The sequence below is a fragment of the Diabrotica undecimpunctata genome, chromosome 6, assembly GCF_040954645.1.
Source record: "Diabrotica undecimpunctata isolate CICGRU chromosome 6, icDiaUnde3, whole genome shotgun sequence".
In the NCBI taxonomy this organism is placed as follows: domain Eukaryota; kingdom Metazoa; phylum Arthropoda; class Insecta; order Coleoptera; family Chrysomelidae; genus Diabrotica; species Diabrotica undecimpunctata.
In genome coordinates this window covers 28731204-28746713 of record NC_092808.1, presented here as the reverse complement: position 1 = coordinate 28746713, position 15510 = coordinate 28731204, and the positions used below count along the sequence as shown (strand labels likewise).

Here is a 15510-nt window from a genome sequence, read left to right as displayed (position 1 = left end):
CACACCACATTTTTTGGTTGAGGATCCGTTATGGTGTGGGGTGGTATTTCTTTGACCGCACGTATGGACCTATTGGTCATACAAAATGAAACTGTTACAGCTGAAAGGTACATATTGGAGATCCTGGAGCAACATGTAGTACCATTCGCTCCTTATATAGGTGAAAATTTATTAATAATGCAAGATAATGTCAGACCTCACGCTGCACAGATCGTCAGAAATTATCTAGAAGAGGTAGAAATTAACACTATGGAATGGCCATCACATAGTCCGAATTTAAATCCGATTGAAAATCTCTGGGATATCCTTGGTAGGCGATTAAGAGCGACACCGATCCAACCAAACAACTTACAGGAAGTGGGAGAGAGATTGATCCAGATTTGGAGAGAACTAGACCAAAATGAAATACGGCAATTAATTTTAAGTATGGGAAAACGATGTGAGGCTGTTATACGTAGTAGAGATGGAAACACTTGTTATTAAGACTTTTTAAATTTTAGTTTACTTTTCTTATCATTATTTTTTAGAATTTTCCGTTTTATTTTTTTTTCTCCTGTACTTTAACATTTTCCGATGATTAGACACAAATTGTTATAATTACTAATAAAATGTAGAATAAATCTGGTGAAGTTTTATTTTTTATTCTTTGCCTGTTTACAAATAAAATTGATTTATTGAAGTGGTGCGTTAATTTCTTGGAGAAGTGTATATACATATATATATATATATATATATATATATATATATATATATATATATATATATATATAAGAATAAGAAAAAAGAAGTAAAGTTTAAGTATAAATTTAAAGTGAAAGTAATAAATTTAAAAGGACTTTTTTGGAAATGGTTTGTATTAGCAAAAGTGATAATAATTTAAACAAAAGATCAGAAATTCAAAATCTAAGCAAAATTTATTTTCTTTCTTTATGATTTATATATAAAACTTGTAAAATGTCATATTTAATTCCCCATATATCTGTTACATTTTTTCAGACATCTGTCAACGGTGAATAAATCTTCTTCTTTTTTGTTACTAAACAAAAAAAAAAGAATGTTTAAACGAAATTTTATTTTTGGCAATATAATTGTCAAAAATAAAAATTATAAGTTGGTATTTATGACATTGAGGCTTATTTGTAATTGGTTGCTATTTTAACTTATTTATAAATTCAATTATTTTTGTATTAAAAAAAATGTTTTCAAAATTATACTAAAAATTTTCAGGGAAGCATTTATTAGATTAGGACATTTTTATATTAATTATTTTTAAGATGTATTAGCAGCAATTTTTATTTACTAAACTAATTTTTATTTGGTTAGTTAACAAAAATTGTTTTTTTTCTAGTTCAACCTTGTAAGATATTTTTTTTTAGTTCTTGATAATAATTGTAAACACAATTGAAAGCTCGAGATATAAAAAAATAGTTAACCAATAGCCCTTTTATTGACTCCAACCCATCCAAAATATATACATATATATATACATATATATATACATATATATATATATATATATATATATATATATATATATATATATATATATATACATATATATATAAGGTACATGTACCAAATGGCCCAGTTCCGAACAAGGCCCACCCTCATGTTCTCACAAATAATTTGAAAAAGTACATACTAAATTCTCTTGCAATCAATTAGGTAGTGGTATTTAGCGAACGAGACAATAACTACTTCGGCAGCCATTGTTGTGTTAGGCTTTTTATGTTCATTTGTGTTGCCGCAACCAAGGAAGCAGAGCTGTGTTCGTATTTGCAAGGTATGTTACATCTGTTTACATCCATCTTGTTATAAATAATTTTGTACTGTGAATTTGTATTTATGAACAGGAAATTGTGTGTTTTAATATGGTAGTTTTCTCAAACGGCGTATATTTACAGAGTTATTAACAGATCTTGAGTTTCAATTACTGTTAAGCCGGTGGCTCCTAATAAGGCCCACCCGTAGTGCTCCAAACAAGGCCCGGGTGGGCCTTATTCGGCATACTCCTGTTTTCTGTACTATTGAATACAGTTTGGAAATTAAGATCAAGTGTGCAATTCAAATTACTAATCGGATGTGCTACTTGGTAACACTTCGGCAAAAGCCAAATACTTATTGTGTAAAAAAATATTTATTGTGAAAAAAATAATATTTATTGTGCTACAAGGGATCACTTACAGTTTTAAATACAGAGAATAATAATTATGAAAGGAAAAAACAGATAAGCAAATACATTCAATAATACAAGTAGACTAATAAAAAAAAATTACATTGACTAAGCAATATTAAAACACATTTTTTTTAATCTATGATGGAAGTTATATAATTTCGTTCTGTTTATCCGGCATTTTACTTGTACATCTAAATAATTTTTCAAAAACTATAAAAATATAAGCCTACAATTTAGAAGTATGAGTGTATTTATTTATTGAATTTTTTTATTTTAAGATAGATTCAAAGAAAAAACGTGCTACCTGGAGTGAGAATGATTTAAAAAAAGCGATGGGAGCTGTTAATAAAGGGATGTCAGTCAAAACTGCATCTAAAACTTATGGTATACCTAGGCGTACGTTACGCAACCACGTAAGTAGCGGTGTAGCAATTAAGAAGTTAGGACGGAAACCTTGCTAAGAGGAAGCTCAAGAAAGAGAACTTACTCAAAGAATTTTTCGGCTTGCTGAAGTCGGGTATCCACTTACAGCTAAAGTTCTCCGACGCAGTGTATTTGAGTTCTGCGAAAAAAATAATTTGCAGAATCCGTTTAATGAGGGAAAAGGTTTGGCTGGGCGCAAATGGCTCAAGTTAATCCTATTGAGGAACCCAGAGGTTGCCAGAAGGAAGGCGCAACATCTGAATCCAGGAAGAGCTGCAAAATTGAATAAGTTTATTGTCGATGATCATTTCGAGGAATTAAAAAATATCATGACCGAACTAGAGGCATTTGGCAAACCACAACTCATCTATAATATGCATGAAACGGGTTGTCGTCTGTCTCTTCACAAGTCTCCTTAAGTTTTAGCAAAGAAAGGTGAAAAACGGCTACACTTTGTTGCTCCTGAACATGGGGAAAATGTATGTATCGTGTCATGTGGAAATGCAATTGGGCAGGTTATTCCTCCAATGATCATTTTCAAAAGAAAGCGACGCAAGCCAGAATGGGAAGATTATTTGCCACCTGGAACAGTGGTAGAAATGACAGACAAGGGCTCAATGACTACATCGACCTTTATCAAGTGACTGCTTCATTTTTCTAAATACAAACCTGCAGGAGAAGTTCTTTTGATTTTTGATGGAGCATCGTCACATTTAGATCCAGATATTTGTGACGATGCTGAAGGTCAGATTATTAGACTGTACTGCTTGCCTAGCAATACGACTCATGAACAAGGCCTATTGACAAGTCAGTATTTAAACCATTTGAGTCGTATTGGAACGATGAAGTTTAATTACATTGGTCGACAAATAAAGGGGAAGAAAACAGAGCAATTAATAGACGGGTATTTTGAAAAATCTTAAGCAAGGTATGGCCAAAAGCTGCGTCCCCAGTTAATGTCATGTCTGGATTCTGAGCTACTGGGATTTATCCTTTTGATCCAGAATCTATTCCTGACTGTGCATTCGCTCCTTCCCATCCTTCACAGTGTCCTGATCCAGAAGAAAACATGCGAATGGGTTCCGAACCTGCTGAAGCATCAAAGATTCCAACAGTTTCCGAACAAAGGAGTTCCTGAAAAAGGAGACGCCAATCCAGCACTTCTAGTTCTTCGAAAAGTGAGCTATTTTCTGTGAGAGATAGTTCATGTGATGTCAGTCTTAATGGCGATGATGACGATAGCTACAACCATGACGATCTAGACTGTTCCTTCCAAGAAATTTTGAAAACTCCAGAGCTGAGAAAGAAAGACGGAAAGCACTAAACTATCAGGCGCAAGTAGTAACTAAGGAACTATTCGCTGAAAGACAAAAGCAGCAGAGTGCTAAAGTAAATAATACCTCTAAGGAGGTTTCAGTTGGAAAAGGGAAGATAATTCCGGAACATGCAATCAACACCAAACATACTGTGAATTTTGATGAAGTTAGAATTCTCTGTAGAGAACGTAACCTTAATAAGAGACAGTTTATGGAGATGTGTCATATTTTAAAACAACCTAATGCATTAAATAAGAGAACTGATATCAGCAACTTAAGCCAAATTTACCATGCACTAATACTACAATACTACTATATCATAACATTTATGTTGGCATCTACAAAACTTTTCCTTAAATCTCACCAGCTGATTGTCAGTTCTGACATTCAAGCTTTCAAATACTTTATTTTGCATGATATGATCATAACTAGACTTCGGCAAATATGCATATTGCATATTTTGCATATTGTGCATATTTTATGCAAATATTTCATATTTTGGCATATTTGTATAAAAGTTTGCATAAAGTGCATAAAAGTTCAGATTTTTATACTGTATTTGAAAATTTTTAAACATACCAATTTATTTCAATTCTTGTATAAAATTTTGTAGTCATTTTAATCAAGAAATGATCTAAGTACGTAATCTCTACAGGTACAAAACATTTACAATTTCAAAGAAGATCAATTTAAGTAGCCCTCAACATTCTTAGAAAGTCTCGGTCACTGAGGCATTCAGTTATTGGATAATCGCTAAGGGTTCGCTCATTTGCATTTTATGATCTAATCCCCAAATCTATCTACAATTTATTGTATCTTAACAGCAGGTAAACGGCTAATAGTTTTGTTCCTAATTTAGGGATTTTCCAAAATCTCCCAGTTTATTGAATTAGGTACCTAAACATTTCTAATTTGATGCTCAGATTTGTAAATCATTTTTGTTTTGATATTCAAAGCGTAAACACTCGTTGTGCGTAACAAAAAGGAAGATTGTGATTTTATAATGCCTAAAACAACCAGTGCTTCAACTTGGATTAAACCTTATAAAGAGCTGTCTATGGATATGGGAAAAATCTACTGTTCAGTCTGTGGCAAAATTGTAAGTATCTAATATTTTCTATTAAATATCTAATATTTCATACATACAGGGTGTTTCCAAATGACACTTACAACGTTTGACTGTAGATACTTCTCGAAAAATTGAACAAAACGATATAGTTAATGAGGGGTCAAACTTATTTACTTTTCGAGATACAGGGTGTTAAAATTAAAAAAAATTAAATTCTTTTAGTTAATAACAACAATAACTTTAAAACCAATAAACGTATTTACTTGAAATTTAGTACTCGTAGGTTGTTTTTAAATGAAAAATAGCTTCCTTTAGTGAGAAAAAATTGTCCATGGTACAATACAATGGTGTGTATTTAGAAAAATTTTTCACCTTTACTTTTTTTTATGAAGTCAGCTATTCTAAAACACAATTATTTTTATTGTAATTGAATTAACAAAAAAAAACTTTTGTTGAATTTTAAAATAAGTTATATGATATACTAATGGTTAGTAACAAAAACTAATTTGTGGATTAATACTGCATTTAAAACACTTAGCGAGTGTTTTTTTTTCCAAACCAGTTATTTGATTAACCAAAAACACCTTGTATATTTTTATATTTTAAAGGTTGGGTTAAAATAAAGGTTTTTATTTTTATTTATAGATAGCATGTGAGAAGAAATTTCAGATAGACCAACATGTGAGAACTGCTTCACACATTGCAAAAAAAAAAGGAAAAATAGGAGGAAAACATCAAACTTCAATGGCTAAATGTTTCCAATCTACTTCAAAAAAAATTAGATGAGCAAGAAACTTTTAATGAAGACTTGTGTCGCGCATTAGTGTCTGCAAACATACCGCTTTCAAAATTAGCAAATGTAAATTTTAGTTCGTTTCTAAAAAAATATTGCAAACTTAATGTTCCAAGTGATCGGTCTCTAAGAAGAAATAATGTGAACGGGCTATACTCGTCGGTGTTATTTAATATTAAGGAAGAAATTGCAGATAATTATTTTTACATATCTGTAGACGAAACCACTGATTCCTCAGGAAAGTATATTGCTCATTTATTGATTGGTGTTCTTAAAGAAGATACCTTACCAAAATCTCATCTTATTTCATGCCAGCAACTTGAGAAAACAAATGCTTTAACAATTTCGCGTTTTATACAAGAAACATTAGCAACTTTTTTTCTTCCGACAACTATTCCTTCTAATAAATTACTGCTTATTTTATCGGATGCTGCTCCTTATATGGTGAAAGCAGGACAAAATTTAAAAATATTTTTCCCAGATTTAATACATGTTACTTGTGTAGCGCATGGATTAAACAGAGTTGCAGAGGAAATACGAAAAAAGTTTCCTCTTGTAAATACCATGATATCCAGTGTCAAAAAAGTATTTCTTAAATCTCCTATAAGAATTCAACTTTATAAAGAAATGCTACCTAACATTCCTCTTCCACCACAACCTATTTTAACGCGATGGGGAACATGGTTAGAAGCAGCTAATTTTTATGCAGATCATTTTGTTAAAATAAAGAACATAGAACGTTAACAGATGAAAGTTCCCAATCTCTTTTGGATTATAAACAAACTTTTCAGAGTAACTTGCTTCAACAAGAACTTTCATTTATAAAATCAAATTTTAGTTTTGTTCAAAAAACAATTACTCAGTTAGAATCACCAAAACTGTCATTGTTCGAAAGTACAGCATTAATAAAAGAATTTGCGTCATGTTGTCGGAACGTTAGAGGTAATATTGGAAAAGATATTTTACAAAAATTTGAAGCTACTATGGAAAAAAATAAAGGTTACCATATTCTTTCTGAAGTAGTCAGTGTTCTAGCTAGAAATATTTCGGAAACAATTAATTTAGAACCAAATGTTTTGGTTAGTTTGAAAAATGCTCCCGTTACATCAGTTGATGTTGAACGAAGTTTTTCCATATATAAATATATGTACTCAGACAGAAGCCACAAGTTTTTGTTAGAAAATTTTGAACACCACTTGGTCATTTATTGTTACCATAATTCTAATTTATTCATACTTAAAAATGATGTAGTTACTTAAAATAAATGTAAATCTTAATGAATAGTAGGAAATATTTAGTTATGTACACTTTTTTTTTTAAATAAAATTGTTACTATTTTACGATTTTTTTATTTATTTGTATGCATATTTTGTAAAATATTTGCATATTTTCGGGTAAACACGTGCATATTTATGCGCATATTTTCTACATTTTTATTTGCATATTTGCCGAAGTCTAATCATAACAGTCAAGATCAGTAACCTTGCCTTTGTTAATATAACATTTCAAAATTGACAATTACATTTTTTGATAGATTTTAGAATCAATCAATGTTTTCAAAAGTTAAATTAATAAAAAAAATAATATAAAATTACTTCAATTGGGAATCTTCCGGCGTTCTATGTTTCTGTGTTTTTGCTGATTTATTTAATAGATTAATTTTTGATGTTTCTTCACAATAATAACATCTTAATGCTACAGATCTTTTAAAGGTAAGATCATTTACTTAATTGTTTTTCATATAGATGTATCGCTTATAATACTCTTTTAGATGAACTGATGATGCCCAATGAACATTGGGCGAAACGTCTTCAATAAATAGATAAAGTAGCACAACTCTTATCTTTTTTATCTCCAAATTGACCGAAAATATCCCATTCACTTACGAGCGCACATTTTTTTATATTAAATTAAACGGTCATATTCCTTAAAGATATATATATATATATATATATATATATATATATATATATATATATATATACTTAAATTTTATAGAATGGATTGATAAAAAGGTGAATTTCTGAAAATATATAGTGCAGGGAAATAAGCAAAAACAATTTTTGACACTGGCCTTCCAGGCAAACGACAGTTAGATGTGTAAGTTGTATGGACTTTTATAACAAGAATCTATATGTCTCATGCCGTCGATTTTTTGGAGTTAATTAGTTAATAAAAATTTAAGGTCAAAAAACGGAGAATTTTCGCTTTTTCTCGTCTATCAGCAAAATATGAAGCATTTGACAAAATATGGGAGTAAGAAACTTATGTCATATAAAAACTTTCAAAATAGCGTTTTTAAAATATTTCTTATTTGTTGCTTAAAAATTTGCAAAATAAATCAGAATTTCGGATTTTTATAAATGTTATCTTTTTAAAAAATGAACTTAAAACCTTCATATTAATGTTGATTCTTGTGGTGATCAAAATTATCAAAATCGAAATTTCAAAGAAATCGACCAAATAATGTATTTTCCACCTAAGAAGACCGCTTTACAATTAAATGCTGGTAACTTTATTACTAGCAGACTAGACAAGTGGCGATATATTTTACAGTACCTTTATGAATAACATTTTACTGCCCTGTTGTTGCAATCAGCACTGCTCATTGTTGAAGAAGTTTTATTAAAACAAATAAATGTTTCAATCATATACTGTACGACACTGGTCGGTCATCTGTAAGCAAAATACCTTCGTAATCGGATTATAAGGTTGACTGGTGTATTTTATTCCTTCAGATACAAGGTGGGTTAGTTGAAAACATCTTAAGCCGTCAGTTTCAGGTTGGTTTTTACTATTATATCGTATTACCTATCCTCTCTGTATTTCAGTTCTTTAGTTAGGGTTAAACTTGTAGTGAGCTATCGACAAATTGTGAACTGACTATATGTCCCAAATAGTCCTAGGAAAATTTTTTCTTTTTTTTTTGAATTTGTAAAAAATGCAGGCTATCCAATTATGAAAAAATAATTTTCTTGCAGGCAATGGTTAAAAAGTTATTATAATTGTTTATAAGCAGAAATCGACATGTTTTTGCAAAATGATTTTGCAATATGTACTTAAAATTCTTTTTCTTTATTTTTGTTTAATAATGTTGATATAATAAATCTTCTTTCATGGGTTTCCCATAGAATTACTGTAAATTCATTATTTTCTGACTTCTATTGTTGCAAAAAAATTAATTTTGGATAAACAAATAAAATAACTTTTAAATTATTTAACTGATCGCTTATTTTGATTTTATTTTAAGCACCACAAGACCCAACATTCCATATAATATGAAGGTTCTAACTTCATTTTGTTCAGTTCCTATATATATTGTTCAGTATATACCTAACTAGATGAAGTTGAATGACTTGGGCAGCAGTAGGAAGACTCAGCTTCAAAGATACAAAATTTTTTGTATCTTTTTTGCAGTAAAAATGTAATATCCTCATTATGAAGCTATGTAACACAAATTAGGACCTGTAGCAGTGGCAAATGGAAGAACAACAGATTCTAAGATATGATCAATATATTGGTATTGATTCAAAGTGCTTCTACAAAAACGATAACAGTGCCATGATGAAAAATTATTCTAGTCCACATCACAGCTTGATAAAATTTGATATAGTACCACATACACTACTATTTCGAAGCTTGGACTCAGTTAGTCTGGACAGATATGACATTAGATTGCTCAAAAATTTTTACTACAATCAGACCACTTATATTATCAAGAGATTTCAGCTAAGTTTCTATTAAGCATAGTGTCATGACAGGGATGTGTTATGTCACTGATGTTGTTTAATGCTTACACTGAACTAGTTTTTGAGATTGCGTTAAATAATCGTCGCGAAGGTGTTAAAATCAGTGGTAAAATCATTAACAACATCAGATACAGTCTAGGCAGAGAGCCTAGACTAGAAGACCTTCAAACCCTGTTATATACTGTAAACAACGTATCCACTGAAAAGGGCAACAATCAATGCAAAGAAAACAAAATGGATGGTGGTCAGAAAGATTAATATCAAAGACTCACTACTAAAATTAGATAACAAAATCCTGAAAAGTGTGGAACACTTCAGATATCTGGATTGACTGCAGCATTGAAAGTGACGAGGAAATCTTGACCAGAATAGAACTTGCATAAAAAAGCTTTATTAACTGATGTTCTGTATTGGGCTGGAGAAGTCTGTCATTGACCACATGTCTGAGAGTATTGAAGTGCTACATCTGGTCCGCTTTATTCTAAGGATGTGAAACTTGGACAACAAAAATAAAAAATATTAATAAATTAGAAGTGTTAAAGTTGTTGTGTTACCGTCGCATGCTCAGAATCCCATGGACAGCACATATCTAACAAATGTATGCTACATACCATGCACAAAGAGTGAGAATTGATCAATATCATCAAAATGAGAAAAGTTGATTATTTCGGCCTTATAATGAATAATAAATAACGCCTACTCCAGTTGATCAGGGCGAAAACGAAAATAACTGTTCTGGCTACATAACATTAGACAATGAACACGTCAAACGGCCCAGGAATTGTTTCATCTAGCTGCCGACTGAGAAACATTTTATCAGCTTTTTAATATGAGCATAGCCAATGCTTGAAGAAGATCATAGCTTGAAGATCACTATATGGACGAACACCTTATACATGCCCGAGCCATTTTTGTCCACCAAATCCTTTTCAAACTCTTACTCTTCTTGTATCAGGGTAGATAAAACCTTGCTTCATCTGTGAATAATAGACAACTCCATTCTTGTAAGTCCCAACGCACATGTTGGGCTTACTGTACCAAAAGAATCACTTTGATAGGTTAGGTTTTGAGAAAAATTTCAGTTGGACTACAGCATTTTTTAAACTGCACGTGCTAAAGCATAAAAAGCTTTATGTTAACCAAAGACGCTGTAAGCGTCTATATTCTTTGGTACAAGAATGGATAGGTGCCTCACATTAGTCCCTTTTACGTAAATTGAAGTATTTATGTACGCCTTTTTATTTTGCAAAAGTTAAAAGCCGTAAAGATATCAATTTCATGTCCTTACCACAGTATAGACAACAACTATACTGTGTCCTTACTATAAAAATGATATTAACCTAAAATACGAAAAAATGAATATCCGCCCTTTATATTCCAAGCAACACAGATGTATGAATAGCAAAAAAGTATAATTTTACCTGTGCTCATTTTTAGGAAAACGGTGATAACTTTTTTCTTTATTTTTCGACTTTGAGTTTGTGCATCCTTGGTAACTGCAATGACCTCGACATGGCATTTTGTCAACTGCTTTTGGTGGGTGTATTTTTCTATTTTTCACTTGTATACACTTTAAAATCTTTTGTTGGATAATGATTAGTATTGTCTAAGAGTGAACTAGTGAACATAACCAACCTAAACCAAACAAACACAGTATAAATAACAACTTGTTGTCACCAAGAACCAACACAGAGACCTGTGCATAGAAAAACCGAACACATAGAAGCGACATAGCGGTCGAAAAGCGTGTACCATTTTTGTATACGCATGCCCGATTCTGGTTGTATTACTGTCAAAAACACGTGCTTATTCTTTAATTCTGGTTGTTTTCGATAGTCCGTAGGCATCTATGGTAAATACTCGACACAACAAGTGCATTTGACCATTTATATAATTTATTTATAGTTAAAAGGTTATAGTTATAGTTTATAGTTAAATATATAAGTTTATAGTTATAGTTTATAGTTAAAAGTTTAATTTATATTTAAAATGGCTGGATATATTTGTGCGATTCGCGGATGTTCATCTGTGACAGGAAAAGGAATAAGTTTATTTAGATTTCCTAAGAATAATAACAGGTAATTACTATTGCTTTGTAATTATTATTAGTTATTACTAATTACATAATAGTATTGGTTTGACTTTCGAACAGTAAGCCGACGCCGACGTGTGTGTCCGAGCTATAAAAAAATAAACTTTGGTCTGCCAAAGGATACCTAGTTCAAACTGAAAACATTAAATTTGGTGACAGTGCTATTTCTTTTATTGAAAGACGCAAGTCTCCGAAGGCTCAGGTCATAAAATCAACAGATGGTGGCCAAATGTCGGCGCGCTCGAAGACAACAATACGAATATAGTATTTTTAAGAAATAAAAATATATAGAGGGTTTTATACACGGGAATATTTGATTTAAGAGCGTAGGCGCAAAATTTGGGGCAAATGTTTTTTAAATGTATTCATTTTTTTCGAATCCTGAAAAAACTAATAAGTATTTTTGAAAAATTTAAACGCAGAATGAAAGATCACATTATTACTGAGGGCCAAAAGTCCCCGAAAACTTTTATAATGTTTATTTTAATAAGTTACAGGGGTGAAAAAAAAAGAGAAAATTTAGTGTGATTTTTAATTTCAAATATCTCATTCAAAAAAACTTTTTGTTTATTCTAAGGGACTTTCGGCCCTCGGTAATAATGTAATCTTTCATTCTGTGTTTAAATTTTACAAAAATATTTGTTAGTTTTCTCAGGATTCCAAAAAAATGTTAAAAAGCATTGGCCTGAAATTTTGCGTCTACGCTCTTAAACGAGACAAAGAAATTACTAAAATGCTCAAACTAAAAATTGTTGGAAACATAATTAGACCGATAATTGGGAAAATCTTAAAATTCCAACAGAACAAGACTTCAAAATTGCAAAAACATGGTTGCAAATAAACAAACTTACATTAAATTATGAAAAAACTAAATAGGTACTCATCTACTTTTTGCTATATACAAAAGTTGTCTGCCAATTTTTAATTCGTTAAATATAAATAAAAAAGATCAAATATATGGATCGAAATACATAAAATATTTAGGAGTTTTAAATGGGAATTACAAATAAAAAATATTAAAACTTTATTTGTTGTATATCTCAATATTTAGTGACACTTTTGTGACTTCATCAGGAGAAAACTGAAAATTTATTAAGATTAGATATTGAAAAAAGTTAAATATTTCATTACTTACAATATACTTAGAATATACTAATACCATAGAATAACAGTGCTAATACTCTTATAATTGTAAGTAATAAAGTATTATTTATAAATACAGAAAAAGTTCTTTGTTTAAAATTTGTTCTGTTAAAAATTTGTAGTGCCAAAGTGTGGATAGAAGCTTGCAGACGAGAAGATTTGTTATTCAAAATGGATTCACTTTATAATAATTATAGGATTTGTGAACTGCATTTTGAAGATAATGTTATTGTAAAAGGAAATAGAAGAAAAACATTGGCGCATGACGCAGTACCTTCAATATTTTCATATACATTATAGAATAAACATTATAGAAGTTTTCAGGGACTTTCGGCCCTCAGTAATAATGTAGTCTTTCACTCTGCGTTTAAATTTTTCAAAAATACTTATTAGTTTTTTCAGGATTCGGAAAAAATGAATGCATTTAAAAAACATTGGCCCGAAATTTTGCGCCTACGCTCGAAGAATTTATATTGTGCGATATGCCCACTGACTATTAATTTTCTGGTTGTTAGCTGTCATTGGCGGCTTGGCCACGTAACTTCAAAGAACTGTCGCTTCTCTGTGTTGGGTTGTTCTCTGACCTGTGTCTCTGTTATTCCTATACCAGACCAGAGAACAACCGATCGGATCGGTTTTTCTATGAGCTATGATGACCTTTAGTTGTATCAAAGAATATAGACGCTAAGCGTCTATATTCTTTGGTTGTATCACGGTTAGTAGACTTACTACAATGTTCCAAAATCGGTTCGCGTCACGCATGACGTAGTCAAGAGCACTTCTTCGCGCAACATTTGAATGTAGTTGTATAGGAAAGACTTAATTTTAAGTGTTTTTATACAATTTGACTAATTTAATTATAGTAATTATAAAGAGATGAGAATATACCAAGGCTGGCCTAGATATTAACCTCGCGAAAACAGTATGTACCTATTTACAAGTGAAGAAGACATGGAAGATCTACAGATTGATGACAACGTAACAATCAAAGGAAAGGATAAATTCAAATGCTTGGGATTTATAATCACGAAAAAGGCAACAACAGAGGAAGAAATTACACAAAGATTATGACAAACAAGAACAGCAATCCGACAACTTAACTCAGTATGGTAGAATATACACCTAAATATGAAGACAAAAACACAGATTTATAAAACATTAGTGCGAAGTATTATGACATATGGGGCTGAAAATTGGGTCATAAACAAGAAAAACAGCAGTAAGATAGTAGCAACAGAGATGGAATGCCTACGAAGATGCTGCAAAGTAACAAGAATGGATAGGAGAAGTAATGACGAAATAAAGCAAAGAACATCAATAGAAACAAACATACTAACATATATAGAACAAAAAAGACTAAAGTGGTAGAATAGTGGAGAATAACTGAATGGAACCCCATAGGTAGGAGGAAAAGACGACGACCCCGAAAATCCTGGAGAAACGAAGTAGACGACGCCATGAGTAAGAGAGGCCTAAACGATGGAGAATGGGACAACAGAGAGAGATGGAAACGGTTGAGCGAGGGAAGGCAGTGAATACTGTAGAATCCCTGAATATATATATATATATATATATATATATATATATATATATATATATATAAATTTATTAATATATATATATATATATATATATATATATATATATATATATATATATATATATATATATATATAAGAGATAATAAAATTATGTTATTTTAATATTTAATCATAAATAAAATTTTGAATTACACGTAGGTACAGGTTAATCAGCTTATACTCCAGAGTTTGATATTTCAGATGTTTAAAGAGATACAAAAAAGTGGTAATGAGGGTACACAAAATTTGTACGTATATACTGAACTAAACACAAAATCAAAATAAATAATGATAAAGTCAACTTTATTTAGATCGCATGAGCTAGCTGGCCATCGAATATAATAGTGAATAGTAGTAGTGAGGTCACACAATATTGCATAATATTTTAAATGACATCTTTTGTAATTTTCACACATAAAATTATCTTGGTATTTTACAGCAAACATATTAAAAAGCTTTAAACTGATATATTCATATGAATTCTGGGTCTTCGTTAATGTACAAAATGAAAGATATTATAATGGAGTTTTTTCTAGTTGCATAACTATGCACATCACTCAGTTTATCCAAATGTTTTTAAAAGCACCTATTTTTAACACATAACAAACATTCAAAAATAGCGATGGTTCATGAAGAATAAAAATGAATTAATGCAGAGCTGAATGAATTACTGCAGAGCGCAGATATCGTTAGATTTGTAAAGTTACAAAGATTAAACTGACTTGGCCACTTAAAAAGAATGCCAGATAATCCAGCTGTACAAGTAATCCAGAGATTAAAACCCCAAGCAAATAGGACAAGAGGTAGGCCCAATAAAAGGTGGATAGAGGATATAGAGGAAGATCTTCAAACCATAAACATCAGGAAGTGGTGAAGCAAAGTATTCAACATTTTACCCATCAAAGTTTTTAAGCCCTGGCGAATTGGATATTTGTATAAAGAGACATAATAATATGTAGGCATATATCTAAATTATTTTTCTGTTATAAAATAGATGACTCAGTCAGTATTAAGTTACTTTTAAATATATTTATTATCTCATAATTTGCAGTCGTCCCCATTGATAACCGTATTATTGTCGAACTTTTGTTTTTATACAAGCCTTCTGTCTTGTCGGTGTAAAGTCGTCTGAAGTCGATATTTATTGTGTTTTGCGTTTGAACTAATTT

The 15510-nt window shown here is 30.9% G+C and overlaps 1 long non-coding RNA gene across 1 annotated transcript in view; it reads right to left on the bottom strand.

The window, feature by feature from the left end:
• The window catches only part of LOC140443329 (uncharacterized), a 37141-nt gene extending 25881 nt beyond the window's left edge, over window positions 1-11260 (bottom strand). Inside the window, exon 1 of the long non-coding RNA XR_011951195.1 lies at window positions 10948-11260. This is a non-coding gene — a long non-coding RNA (uncharacterized lncRNA). The remainder of the gene's footprint in view (window positions 1-10947) is intronic.
• Between the last annotated feature and the right edge of the window lie 4250 nt (window positions 11261-15510).